The 11,943-nt window shown below is 33.2% G+C and overlaps 1 pseudogene; it reads right to left on the bottom strand.

Annotated features, from left to right (window-relative positions):
- Positions 1 to 5,110: 5,110 nt before the first annotated feature.
- On the bottom strand, positions 5,111 to 7,412 carry LOC140711206 (transmembrane protein 161B pseudogene; annotated as a pseudogene).
- Between the last annotated feature and the right edge of the window lie 4,531 nt (positions 7,413 to 11,943).

The raw sequence follows: 11,943 nt of genomic DNA, 5'->3' as shown, positions 1-11,943 counted from the left end.
TATATAAACATTTCCACCAACAATAAATGAGAGCTCTTGTTACTCTACATCCTTGCTAGGGTTAGTATAGTCAGTGTTTTAGATTTTAGCCATTCTAATATGGGTGTAGCAGTATGTCATTGTTATTTTAAATTTCTATTTCCTAATGACACATGATGCTGAACATCTTTACATATGCTTATTTGCCATACTTTTATGCTCTTTAGTGAAGCCTTACAACTTTTACATTTGTATTTGTTTGAATCCTTTGCCATTTTATAATTGGGTTATTTATTTTTTTATTCTTGAGTTTTAAGTGTTTTTTAGTGTTTATTTTTTGAGACAGAGTCTCGCTCTGCCGCCCAGGCTGGATTGCAGTGGCGCAATCTTGGCTCACCGCAAGCTCCCTCCCCCGGGTTCACGCCATGTCCTGCCTCAGCCTCCCGAGTAGCTGGGACTACATGCACCCGCCACCACGCCACCTGGCTAATTTTTTTTTTTTTCTTTTTTGTATTTTTAGTAGAGACAAGGTTTCACCGGGTTAGCCATTGTTAGTAGAGACAGGGTTTCACCGTGTTAGTTAGGAGATAGTCTCCATCTCCTGACCTCGTGATCCACCTGCCTCGGCCTCACAAGATGCTGAGATTACAGGTGTGAGTCACTGCACCTGGCCGGGTTGTTTATCTTTTATTCTTGAGTTTTAAGTGTTTTTTATTTTTCGCATATTTGGATACCAGTCTCTTATCAGTTATGTGTTTTGCAATTATTTTCTCCCATTCTGTGCCTTTTCTTTTTACTGTTTGATCAGTATCTTTTGCAGTACAGAAATATTATTCTGTACTGACATATATAGCCAATCCACACTCAAGGGGAAGAGAATTATAATCCATCTCATATTGAGAGAAATATAAAGGAGTTTGTGGCTCTATTTTAACGTTTTGATGGATGTATAATTTCCATACAATAAACTGCACCTGTTTATAGTGTAAAATTTGGCTAAGTTTTGACACATGTATACCCATGAAACCCTCACCATTATCATGATAACAAACGTATTCATCAACCCCTAAAAAATACAAAACATTAAGTTTAAAGAAGCTCAGTGAGATGCAATGGAAATCTGAAAACCAATAAAAGAAAGTCAGAAAATCAATTCAAGGTACAAATGAGAAAGAAAATAGGTATCTTAGAAAAGAAAATTAAAACCAGAAATTCTGAAGGAAAAGAAAATTATTGGAGGAAACACAAAACACATTTAAAACGTTAAAAAATAGGCTATACCAGGGAAAAGAAAAAAAATTCTACGACTTGAAGATAGGTCTTTTAAAATAATCAAGACAAAATTTTGCAAAATGAATTTTTAAAATAAGTGAAACTCTTTGAGACATTTGGGACTACATAGGGAAAACCAATTTATGAATTGTATTATCAAGGTTAAGAGAATTCAAAAGGCCTAGAGAACCTATTTAATGAAATAATAGATAAAATCTTTCCACATTTAGCAAGAGATTTAGACATTCTGATATGGAAGGCTCAGTGATCCCTAACAAATGCAGTGCCAAAAGGACTTCACCACAGCGCATTAAAATCTGACTGTCTCAAATCGGTGTAAATGCAAAGATTCTAAAATCAGAAAGAAAAGTGCATCTATTCACCTATGAAGGAGACCCCATCAGACTAACAGTGGGTTTCTCAGGAGAAACCATAAAGGCCAGAAAACAGTGGGATGGCATTTTCAAAATGCTGAAAGAAAAAATAAAGTCAGCTAAGAATTCTACATTCAGCAGGGCTGAATTTCATAAATAAAGTATAAATCAGTCTTTTCCAGACAAGCAAATCCTGAAGAAATTTGTCACCACTAGACTGGCCCTACAAAAAATGCTCAACTGATTCCTAAACATGGAAGTAAAAAGACAATATTTACAACCAGGAAAACACATGAAAGTATAAAAAACTCACTGGTAAAGCAATCACACGAAGGAGGAAGAGAAACAAATCATAGGACTCTACTACAGAACTCCACCAAACAACGACAGTCAAAGAAAATGAAAAATTCAAATAATTTATAAATTAACTAGAAAACAACAACATGTCAGGAACAAAACCACAGATATCAATGTAAACCTTGATTGTAAATGGATTAAATATTCATTTAAAAATATATAGACTGGCTGAATACATTTAGAAACATTTTTGAGCTATATGTTGCTTCCAAGAAACTCATGTTACCTGTAAAGGCATGGAAAAAGATATTCCATGCAAATGAAAACTAAAAGCAAAAACGAGAAGCTACACTTGTATCAGATAAATCATACCTTAAGTCAAAAACAGTTAAGAAAATGCAAAAGGATTATTATATAATAATAAAGGGGTCAATTCATTAAGAACATGTATATTATAAATACATATGTACAAAATGCTGGATCACCCACATTTATAAAACCAATATTTAGTCATAAACAGAGAGATAGGGAGCAATACAATAATACTTGGGAAATTCAACACACCATTCAGAGCATTAGGCAAATTATCTAGACAGAAAAGAAACAAACATTGGACTAAAATTGGACTTTAGACCAAATGACTTAACAGATATTTACAGAACATTCTACTCAACAACTGCAGAATATACATTCTTCTCATCAGTACACGGATTATTGTCCAAAATAGACCATATTTTAGGCCACAAAATAAGTCTCAACAAATTTTAAAATACCAAAATCAGATTAAGTATCTTCTCTGACCACAGTGGAGCAAAACTAGAAATCAATACCAACAGAAATTCTGGAAACTATACAAATAAATGAAATTTAAACAACATGAATGACCATGAAGTCAACAAAGAAATTAAGATGAAAATTATTTATAAAATGAATTCTAAACTTGGAAGCAAAAGGATAACCTTCATGAAAACACATAAAAGTAAAAAACCCACTGGTAAAGCAAATACACAAAAAAGGAAGAACAAGGACTCATGGTAACACTATAAAAAAAAACTAACAAAGAGCAATGACAAAGTCAGATAAATAGTAAGGAACAAAGAATATATAAAACAGTTAAGACAATAACAGAAACACTACCTTAGATATCAAAGACAACCTTGAATGTAAATGCATTGTATTATTCACTTAAGATAATAGACTGTGTGAATGAACTTAGAAAACATGGTCTGACTATAGGCTGCCTACAAGAAATGCACCTTACCTATTAAGACAAATATAGACAAGAAAATAAAAGCATGAAAAAAGATATTTCATGCAACAAGAAACCAAAAGTAAGCAGAAGTGTCTATACTTATACCACACAAACCAGAATTTAAGTTAGAATATAAAAATTCTGAGTATATATATTCACCAAACACTGGAGTACCCAGATTCATAAAGCAAATATTACTACATCTAAAGAGAGGAATAGACTACAATACAATAACTGTGGGAAACTTTAACACCCCACCTCAGAATGAAAAAGATTATTAAAACAAAATCAAAAAACAAACATTGGATTTAAACTGGAATTTAGGCCAAATGATTTTGATAGATATTTACAAAACATTTTATCCAACAGAGGCAGAATAAACATTCTTTTTATTAGCATATTCTCCATAACAGACTACAAATATCAACATCTGAAAAACAATAGGCTGGCCCAGCACGGTGGCTCAAGCCTGTAGTCAGAGCACTTTGCGAGGCTGAGGTGGGCAGATCATGAGGTCAGGAGATCGAGACTATCCTGGCTAACACGGTGAAACCACATCTCTACTAAAAGTACAAAAAATTAGCTGGGTGTGGTGGCCAGCACCTGTAGTCCCAGCTACTCAGGAGGATGAGGCAGAAGAACTGGTATGAACCCGGGTGGCGGAGCTTGCAGTGAGTTGAGATCACGCCACTGCACTCCAGCCTGGGCAACAGTGCAAGACTACGTCTCAAAAAAAAATAAAAAAATAAAAAAAATAAAACACAATAGGATATACATGACAACAAATTGAAAAAATATGTATTGCAAATAACTCAAACCACCATAAAATACAAGTAAAAATCTACACCAAGAGGATCTTTGAAAATTATATCAATACATGAAAATTAAATAACATAATCCCAAATGACCACTGGATCAATTAATAGTTAAGATGGACATTTTTTTGAACTTTCAAAATGTATTTTAATCTCATTCCAAAAAGAAATAAAATTTCTAGATACAAATCATCTCATTCAAATCACTTTTTAACATACATTCTGCAACTTAAAATATTATAAGAAATCAATATTCCCATCTTTTATAATCTCATCATATATTTAATATATAATAAATGTATAATACATATAGGTAGTCAGCAGGTTTACAAAGTAATTTCTTTAAAGTCTGCCCAGTATTGATAAATACTTTTAGACTATTAAAAGGAACTATTTAGGATCATAGAATAAAATAAAATATGGCAGGTCCAAGCCTAATGGCAAGATTACAAATGTTCATATGGCCAATCATTTTAAAAGAACTCTCTAGTTGGGTAGAATATGTTTTAAAACAATACTCTTCCTATTCTCAAGCAGAAGTAGTTGTAGATATTAACCATATTCACCTCCATTAAATTTAAAATAACTATGCAGTTTTCTTTACTGTAATATACAGTAGCTATCTCTTCCTTTCTGTTGGATTTTATCGTTTCAGGAGTAACTAATACATTACCAACAGAAGAGACTTTAGCCCCTTTCCCTCCCCTAAAGCATGGCTCAGTTTGAAGATTGTTCTATAGACAGCCACTATGACTACCAACAGTACCATAATACCGTTAAAAGCAATCAATAACTAGAGTCATTTGAGATGTTTCAAAGACTGCTGGAGGTTTCTGTCAACCAAGGTAATCAGAAATATTACCCTTGTAGATAGCCCTCTCATACCAGTAAATACAGAGAGTCAAAATTCCAATGCCACAGTGTAACAGTTAACAATCTATTTTGTAATTTTAAATATTATAACATTAATTCACCCTGAGAATACAAAGGAAACATTTAATACAAGATATTCTGATTTTTTTTCCCATTGTATTTACTTTCTTCTGGTTTTCATCAGTCCTTTAAGGACACAAATATTTGAATTTAAAGTGTGATTTTGATATTTTTTTTGTTAACTGAGATTCATGCCACAGTCAGATATTGGTGATAAAAAAGCCCAAAAAGGCTTGTAGAAAAGAGGTAAGCAGCAATCCACCAGGTCAGAAAAGACAGAAGTCCTCAAAAAAGAAGAAGAGTAAAAATATTTTTAAGCTGCTCAGTGTCACTGTTATTTGTGTAACAGTAACTTTCATCTTCCCGTCAGCTGACGGTAATTCAGAGTAAACAAAATTGTAGAGCAGACTATTATCCACTGGTAAGGTAGAGATAGATTCTGGATAAATACCCCAGGAATGATTGCCTAGTGTTTCCAAAAGCAGAGTTATGTGAAATAGCATTACCAGAGGCACCACATACTGCAGTGCAATGACACAAAGATAATAAAAGATTCAAGCCACCATTTTCTGTAGCTCAACTGTACTTATTCACCCTGCTTCTTTCTTCATCTGATCCACAGATTTTTGGGTTAAATTTAAATAAGCTTGCAGGTGACTACACATCATGGCCAACCACAAAGCACACAGCAGAATTATTAACCAGAGTCGCAGAGTATCGAATGTGGCTTCTGGCATTAAAGGGATACTTTCTTCACCCAAGGTTGGGTTCATAATGTAGTCTTTGGTGACTGGTTTTACCCAGAGCAAAACCATAAATAAATGTGCCAAGAAGCTGATATGAAGTAAGGTTTGGGTAATTTTTTCTGTTGTCAAATTCAGGGCATCCAGAAGCATTTGAGCCAGTCGTAATCCAGGAAATGTCAAGAAAACCCCAAAGAGTGAACAGAAAATAGCCAGGAAAAATTTGAAAGTAAGTTTTGAAACAGGACTCTCAGATTCTAAACCTTGCTTTTCAAGAAACTGCTTCACACTATCTGAAAAATTTGTAAATCCTGTTTCAAGTCCAAATTCCAGATAATTTTCTGTTACAATCAACACTACCATTGCTTTGTCAAAGAAAAAAAATCCAAAGGTGACACAAATAGATTTTTCACCACCATATTCTACTTTAATATAGTGTGTAGTTAATGAAAATAGAACTTTGATTGCAAAAGACAAAACAAGTAGGCACCAGACTAAGCTGATATTCATTTTCTGTGTAGGCTTCATAAACTTGTAATAGACTTCAGTTACTAGATACACAACTGTAGCAGCCACTGTGAAATCCCCCAGTCACTGGTGTTCTGGAAAATAATGCAATGCTAAAGTATCCACTTCTGTATCTGACTTTGTTTCTAGATGAAGGTCAATATCCTGTGGAATGGTTAATGACTTACTTTCAATGTGACCATTATATTTCCTACCTTTTTTGCTTTTCCCTTTTTGCTGATTCCCTGCAAGAATTCCACTGAGCAAGAGAATAGCAAGGCATAATCCTCTGCATGACACTGGCCATCACCATGGTAACAACAGCTGTATATCTATCACACACTATGAGTGAGAACATGCAGTGTTTGGTTTTCAAGATGGATATGTTTTTAACTATTGAAAGAAGTGAAAATGAAAACACGACATATCAAAATCTATACTATACAGCAAACACATTAAGAACAGGTAGGCAACAGCAATAAACATCTACACCAGAAAGCAGAAAGATTTCATATAAACAATCTAACAATGCACGTCAAGGAAGTGAAAAAGCAAGGACACAGCAAACCCAAAATTTGCAGGATGAAAGAAATAATAAAGATCGGAGAAAAACTAAAGAGAGACTAAGGAAAGAAATACAAAGGTCAATGAAGTGATATGTTATTCAAAAATATAACCAATATTGATAAACTGCTAGCTTGACTAACCAAGAAAAGAGATAAGAAACAAATCAGCAAAATAAAAGAACAGACATTACAATTGATATCACAGAAATACCAAAGATAATTAGAGAATATTATAAATGCTAACAAACAGGAAAATATAGAGGAACTGATTGAATTTCTATAAACACATAACCTATCCAGACTGAATCAGAAGTAGAAAAACAGAAGTGATCAATGAAAAATGAGACTGAGTCAGTAAAAAAATGTCTCCCAACAAAAAAAGAGACAAAATCAGGTCGAATAACTGCTGAATTATTCCAAATGTATAAAAAAAAATGAACACCAATCCTCCTCAAACTATTTCAAAAACACATAAGAGAAAGGAATGCTTCCAAACTTATTTTGTGAGGACACAATACCAAACAAGACAAGGATCCACCACCAACAACACAAAACTATGGGCCAATATCTGTAATAAACATAGATGCAACAATCTTTAATAAAATGTTAGCAAACCAAATGCTACAGCACATCAAAAGGTAATGCACCATGATCAAGTGAAATTTATACCAAAATTCAAGGATGCTTGCATACACATATCAATACACTGAATATATTGCCTCAGTAGAATGAAGGACAAAACCCATATAACTAGATCAATAGATGTAGAAAAAGTAATTGATAAAATTTAACATGTGTTCATATTAAAAACTCTCAACAAACTAGACATAGAAAAATCATTCTGTAAAGTAGTAAAGGTCATATGCGACAAACCCAAAGCTAACAATATACTGAACAGACAAAAGCTGAAAGCTTTTTCTCTAAGACACCGAACAAAACAAGAATGTTCACTTTCACAAATCTTATTGAACATGAAAGTCCTAATCAGTAATCTGGCAAGAGAAAAAAAAAAAACAAAAACAGACATCCAAATTGACTTGCAAAAGGAAGTTAAAGTTAAATTGTCCACTTTGCAGATGACATAATTTTTTATATAGAAAAACCTAAAAAAGACTCCGATAAAAGACTGTAAGGACTCATAAACAAGGCCAGGTGCTGTGGTTCATGCCTGAATTCCTAGCACTTTGGGAGGCCAAGGCAGGTAACTCTCCTGAGGCCAGGAGTTCAAGAACAGCCTGGCCAACATGGTGAGACCCTGTATCTACTAAAAGTGAAAAAACTAGCCCGTGGTGGCATGCGCCTGTAGTCCCAGCTAGTCTGGAGACTGAGGCAGGAGAATCACTTGAACCCAGAAGGCAGAGGTTGCAGTGAGCTGAGATCACACCATTGCACTCCAGCCTGGGCGAAAGAGCAAGACTCCATCTAAAAAAAATAATTAACGCACAAAAATCAGTAGTGTTTCAACGCATTGACAATAAAATAGTCAAAAAATGAAGCTAGAAGGCAATCCTGTTTACAATAGCTATATAAATTACCAACGAGTAAATTTAACCAAGACATGAAAAATGTTTGTGAAGATAACTACAGAACACTGATGAAAGAAATTGAAGAGCACACAAACAAATTTAAAGAAATCTCATGCTTATGGATAGAAAAAATTACTATCATCAAAATGACTACATTATCCAAAGAAATCTAGAGTCAATGCAATTGCTACCAAAATAACATCATTTTTATAGAAATAAAAAAAAAACAGAAATCTATCATTTGTATGAAACCTAGAAAGAACTACAATAGCCAAATTAATCCTGAGCAAAACCAATGGAAGAAAATAGAGAACCCAGCAATACACTTCTGTTTGTATAGCCAATTGATTTTCAACAAAGGTAGCTAGAATGTACACTGGGGAAAGAATACCTTCTTCAATAAATGGTGTTGGGAAAATTGAATATCCATATGCAAAAGATTGAAACTGTATCTCTCACAATACACAAAAGTCAACCCAAGATGGATTAATGACTTAAACATAAGACCTAAAAGTATAAAACTACAAGAAGAAAACGTTATAAAAATCAGAACATTGGTCCAGGCAAAGATTTTTTGGTTAAGACCTCAAAACCACAGTCAACTAAAAGCAAAATAAAAAAATTGAAACTATAATAAATGAAAAAGCTTCTGCACTGCAAAAGAAATAATCAAAACACCAAAGAGACAAACTGTTGCATAGAACATACTGAAAAGTGTTCAACTGACAACCTATATTTAGAATATATAAGAAACTCGAGCAACTCAAGAATAATATTAAAAAGACTCATTAAAAAAGTGGCCAAAGGACATGAATGGATATATCTCAAGTGATGACACATTAATGAAAAACAGGTCCATGAAAAAATGCTGAACATTCTCTGGGAAATGCAAATCAGAAGCACAATGAGGCATCATCTTACCTCAGTTAGAATGGCTATGATTAAAAAGACAAAAAAAAAAATAGACACTGTTGAAAATATGATAAAAATTAATGTTTATATGCTGTTGGTGGGAATGTAAATTAGTACAACCAGTATAGAAAACAGTATAGATATTTCTCCAAAAAGTAAAAGTAGAACTTCCAAATGATTCAGGACCCCACTATTGGGTATTTACTCAAAGGAAACTAAATCAGTATATCAAAGGGATACATGCACTCACATGTGTATCACAGCATTATTCACAATCGAAAAGACACAAAATCAACTAATGTTTCTTCAATGAGCCAATGGATACAGAAGATGTAGTACGTACTCACACACGCAATGGAATATCAGCTATAACAAAGAATACAATTAAGTCATTTGCAACTGGAGGTGACTACATTGAGTGGAATAAGCAAGGCACAGGATTCAAATACCACATGTCCTCAACTCATACATAAGAGCTAAAAACTTGGTCCCACGGAGATAGAGAATAGACTGATAGATACCAGAGGCTGGGAAGTGTGGAAGGGTGGGAGAGGAAAATGAACAGAGACTAGCAAATGGGAAAAACACACTGACATAGAAAAAAGTAAGTTTTAATGTCCAGTGGAAGGCTAGTGTGACTTGTGTTAACAATATATTTTATATTACAAAGTAGCTAAAAGAGAGGTATGGAAATGTTCTCATCACATAGAAATTATATATATTCAAAATGATATCCTATATACCTTGACTTGATCATTACACATTCTCTGCATGTAATAAATACTCACATGTATCCCATACATATGTAAAACATTATATGTCAATAAAAGAAAAACAAAAAATACAAAGTTTAAATCTAAGCAACTTTAAAATAAATAGACAAAAATATCCCATAACAAACATTTTTATGTTGTTAATTTGCTTTAATGCCCCATTCCCTGTGGCAGCTAGTGAATAAACACAAGATTCCAACCTTTGTCATTGACTTTTTCTTTCTAGACCGTGGGATACAGTTCCATATGATGGATGCATTCATTACTAAGAAAGAGCAAAAGAAAATTGAAGTTTCTTGAGACTCAGTCATCTCAATAGAATACAGTTGTTTCTAAGTCTCCTCAGGGTAGCATTAACTATTTTTTATATAGCTCTATATCTACATGAGGATGAAAAATTTTACTCATTATGTATTGCTTCTTTGGATATGTTCTATAAAATAACAAACACTCATTATTAAACATTTGAAATACATGGAAAATCATCCAGAAATATGGTTGATATATTGGTATATTTCCATTCCTTTTATATTTATTTAAATATTTTTATTTTTACTTCACTGATCTTTGGGGTACAGGTGGTTTTTGGTTCATGGGTAAGTTTTTTAGTGGTGATTTCTTAGATTTTTGTGCACGCATCACCTGAGCAGTGTACACTGTACCCAATATGTTTTTTAAATTATCACCCCCTCCCAACCTTCTGTCTTGAGTTAAAATTAGTGATGTTTAGTATTTTTTGTATGTTTTTGACTGTGTATCATTTTTTGATAATTGTCTATTCATGAACTTTACGTACTTTCTGATGGAATTATTCACTTTTTCTTGCTGATTTGAGTTCCTTGTAGATTCTAGATATTAGAATAATATAAGTCCCCTATGTTAATGTTATTCTTATGCATTTGCATTCTCATAGCTTAGCTCCCCCTGATAAGTGAAAACATACAATATTTGTTTTTTTATTATTGAGTTTCTTCACTTAGAATAATTTCCTCTAACTCCATTTAAGTTGCTGCAAAGGACATCATTTTGCTCCATTTTTAGGGGGAGTCATATTTCATGGTGCATATATATCACATTTTCTTTATCTGCTCCTTGGATGATGGGCACTTAGGTTAATTCTGTATCTTTGTAATTGTGAATTGTGCTGCTATAAACATACTTGTTCATATGTCTTTTTCATATAACGACTTATTTTTTTAAGACTTATATTTTAAGGGGGGTGGGGTGGTAGATACCCAGAGGTATGATTGCTAAATTGAATGGTAGTTCTACTTTTAGTTCTTTAAGAAATACCCATACTGCTTTCCATAGTGGTTGTACTAACTTACATTCTCACCAGCAGTGCAAAACTGTTCCATTTTTATCACATCTATGCCAATATCTTTTTTTTTTTTACTTTTTAATTATAGCCATTTATGCAAGAGTAAGGGGGTATCTCACTGTAGTTCTAATTTGCATTTCTCTGATAATTAGTGATGTTCAGCATTTTTTCATGTTTTTTGGCTGTTTGTATATTTTCTTTAAAAAATTTTCTATTCATGTCCTTTGCCCACATTTGATGGGATTATTTGTTTTTTTCTGGCCAATTTGCCTGAGTTGCTTGTAGTTATTGGATATTAATTCTTTCTGATATGCATAGTTTGCATGCAAATTTTTTGTCTCTGTGGGTTGTCTGTTTACTCGGCTGATTGTTATTATTTGCTATGCAGAAGCTTTTTTGTTTGATTAGGTCACATTTATTGATTTATTTTTGTTTTATTTGCATATGAGATCTAAGCCATAAATTCTTTTTCTAAGCCAGTGTCTGGAAGAGGTTTTCTGATATTATCTTCTAGAATTTATATGGTTTCTAGTCTCAGATTTCAGAATTTGATCCATCAGAAGTTAATTTTTGTATAAGGTGAGAGCTGAAGATTTAGTTTCATTCTTCTATATGTGGCTTGACAGTTATTCAAGCACCATTTGATGAATAGGGTGTCATTTTATGTTCTTGT

Source organism: Chlorocebus sabaeus, unplaced genomic scaffold, assembly GCF_047675955.1.
Source record: "Chlorocebus sabaeus isolate Y175 unplaced genomic scaffold, mChlSab1.0.hap1 unalloc_scaffold_285, whole genome shotgun sequence".
NCBI lineage: Eukaryota > Metazoa > Chordata > Mammalia > Primates > Cercopithecidae > Chlorocebus > Chlorocebus sabaeus.
This window is presented reverse-complemented; position numbering and strand designations above follow the sequence as displayed.